Genomic DNA, 3759 nt, shown 5'->3' on the forward strand with positions numbered 1-3759 from the left:
ATGCGCTTTAAATAGAACTCATGGACCAATCGGGTGTCAAGCCACGGATCAAGTGTCGGTAATACCGAGGTGAGAGTGAACCGTCGGATCACTACATATCGTGACCGTCGGATTGTAAGTTACAAAATGTACAACGGTAAAGAAACACACTTTACCTAACTCTAACCTAACTCTATGCTAGACCAAGTTGAACTTAACTATATCCTATGTGTCGGAATATCCTAACAACCTTTGCACCTGTCGCAAGGTATTCTTCCATACGGACGATTCTTGCTCTCTCAGCGTAGATGGGATGGCACATTCATCAGATGGATGTGAAGACTGCATTCCTCAATGGAGTCATTGAGGAGGAGGTGTACATTGAGCAGCCCGAAGGCTTTGAGGTCTTCAGCAGTGAGTCGCATGTGTGCAGGCTCAAGAGAGCGTTGTATGGGTTGAAGCAAGCACCACGTGCTTGGTACACACAGATAGACAGCTATTTCACAGGACTTGGATTCTCCAAGAGCGAGGCGGATCCTAACCTATACCAGATTGTGGTGGAGGGTAAGTTGCTTATCATTGTACTATATGTTGATGATTTGATTCTAACGGGTGATGAGCTGTTGATATTGTCATGCAAGAAGGATCTTGCTACAGAGTTTGAGATGAAGGACTTGGGCCTCCTTCACTATTTCCTAGGATTGGAAATATGGCAGCGCAGTGGTGGACTGTTTGTTTCTCAGGGCAAGTATGCTCGGGAGATACTTGAGAAGTTCAACATGCATGGCTGCAAGCCTGTTGATACTCCTCTTCCTAGAGGTTGGAGGAAGGAGGATGCCACTTCGGGAGAAGAAGTGGATGCCACTGTTTATCGACAGTTGGTGGGGTCGTTGATGTATTTGGTCAATACACGACCTGATATATGCTATGCAGTTAACCAGCTTTCACAAGCTATGGTTAAGCCTACCAAGCTCTTCTGGAAGGCGGGCAAGCATGTATTGCGCTACTTGAGAGGCACATTGGGATATGGTTTGTGGTACAGACAGGAGGATGAGGTGAAGCTATGTGGCTTCACGGATGCAGATTGGGCAGGGAGCCCAACGGACAGAAAGAGCACATCAGGAGGGGTCTTCAGTATTGGATCGACAGCAGTTTCTTGGTACAGCAGGAAGCAGAGATCCGTGGCACTCAGTTCAGCAGAGGCCGAGTATATGGCAGCAAGTTTGGCTGCATGCGAGGCTATATGGATGAGGAAGATCTTGGTTGGTTTGTTCGGTTCTCATTTGGATCCTACTGTGATTTACTGTGATAACCATAGTTGCATTAAACTCTCGGCTAATCCTGTATTTCATGATAGATCTAAGCATATTGACATCAGGTACCATCATATCAGATATTGTGTGCAGCGGAGGATCATGTTGCTTTCATACATTCCAACGGAGGATCAGGATGCTGATATTCTGACGAAGGCTCTCACCAGGAGCAAATTCGAGTACCACCGAGGCAGGATAGGGGTTGCTGATAATCCATATCTTGTCGAGAGGGAGTGTTGAGATTGCAACAAGATGATGGAGCTTAGTGAAAAGAGTCGCCTTCACTAAGTGGGTCCGCAGGCAAATTATGGCGCAAGTTCTATTTTTTATCACAGTGTGGATGATCGCAGTGTGAGTGATCACAGTGTGAGTGATCACAATGTGGGTGACCAAAGTGTGGGTGACCACAGTGTGGGTGATCAAAGTCTATTTTTAGACTGGCTGTCAAAAATAGAAAAGTCAAATATTATTGTCTCATAATAATATTTGGACTATAAACTTGATCTTATCCTCTTGGAGCACTTCAGTGTGAGCTACAGATGTGGCCCATGCAGCTGTCAGAAGGAAGTACGCTTTTCTTATGAGTCAGTTGAGTTGTTGCATGCATGACTTCAGTTAGAACTCAATCAGTTGAGTTTGGTGGAGTTGATTGTGGAGTTAATGGAGTTGTGTTCAGTTTGACTTGGTTAAACTAGTTGTAGTTAGTCTAACTGCAAATAGACTAATGATGAGTTGTTAAACTAATTATTAACTCATAATACAACTATAGAATACATCAGTTAACTCAGTTGCATGTCAGTGCATGTTCAGTTCAACAGGGACAGGTGGTAGAGAATCAGATTGCTATCAGTTGTGACTATAGTTGTGCACCAGATCTTGCACAATCAAGGGATTGAGTATGCCAATGAGTTTGCTCACGTATTTTCCCAGTATTGTAGCCTTTGCTCACGTCCAACAAAGTGTGAGTGATTATTTTGAGGTGAAATACGAATTTGGTAAGCCATTCTCATCAATTCTTGAGCAGGTATTGAGCAGTGGAGGCAGGCAAGCAGTGGAATAGATTTGGAGATCAGATCTTAGCTGTATTGTGTGTAACAGGTGGAGCTGGTACTAGATTGCTTGTGATAAGCATTGTACTTTGTAATGTTACATGGTCTCAATCATTAATATACAGATAGTGTGGGGTTTTTAGCGAGATGCTTTCCCCGGGTTACATACTGTGTTAATGTGTGAATGCTCTTGATGTTTTATTGTTATTGATGCTGCTATATTGATGATCAACGTAGAGGAGCTTATGTATTTTGTATGTATTCCGCAATAGTACATGATCAGGATAATCTCTGTTGAATATGTGTTAAATTATTCAAAATTTCTACACGCAAAACCACTCTCTATGGGGAGTGAAGTGAAAGGATGCACCTGAGTCAATCAACCATGCCTCATGATCTACATGTGTACTTGAAGAAGCCAAGTACACATCCCCACCTTCATCTGAGGTGGTTTTTGCCTCTGCAGAAGGAGCATCATCAAATCCCTTTCCTTTATCAGGAACTTTAGATTTACAGTCCCTTTTGTAGTGCCCTTCCTTTCTACATTTCCAACACACCACCTTTACAGGTTTTCCTGGAGATTTAGATCTCACTGTAGATTTAGATCTCCCACTCGATGACTTATTTGTGTTTTTGTTCTGGGACCGTCCTTGTATAGACAAGGCATCACCATTCTGGCTCTCTGTATTTTTCCGTCTCATCTCCTCTGTCAGCAAGGCTTAGACTATTTCATCGAACTGCAAGGAAGTTGCATTTCTACCTATTGCAATAACCAGACTATCCCATGAATCTAGTAGAGACACAACAAACTAATGCACTTATCTTCATCTGAAATTTTAATTTCAACAAATGCTAACTGACTTACCATAGTATTAAATGCGTTCAGATGCTCTATCACCGAGTCTCCATCTTTCATCCTCGGGTTATATAGTTTTTTCCACAGGAACAGTTTGTTCACGAGAGACTTAGATTGGTACAAAGTCCCTAACTTGTCCCAAAAAGCCTTCGTCGTAGCTTCCCCTGATACATTCAGCAATACTAAATCTAAGACACACAATCGTATTGTGCTCTTTGCCTTCCGATCCAACTTCTTCCATTCTTCATCAGAAACTCCCGTTGGTTTAGTATCTGGATCTACCTCGATCCATTTATCTTTATCCACCAACAGATCCTCCATCTTGAGTTTCCACAACTCAAAACTCTGACCATTAAATTTCTTGATCTCTATCTTTCCACTGCTCGCCATCTTCTTTCACCACCAGAATCGATCTCGCAGATCTCCCACTGAACAGGGTCTACCACAGGCCTGAGCGCAACCCCTCAACAACAAAGGCATCCCCTTGAAGCCAAAATTGCTCTGATTCCAAATGTAGGTTTTAACCCCGTACAGAAATTACCTGCATACGAATTCTAAAACA

Source organism: Pinus tabuliformis, chromosome 6 (genome assembly GCF_031772625.1).
Source record: "Pinus tabuliformis cultivar Carrire ecotype Pingquan chromosome 6, CPIR1, whole genome shotgun sequence".
NCBI classification, from domain to species: domain Eukaryota; kingdom Viridiplantae; phylum Streptophyta; class Pinopsida; order Pinales; family Pinaceae; genus Pinus; species Pinus tabuliformis.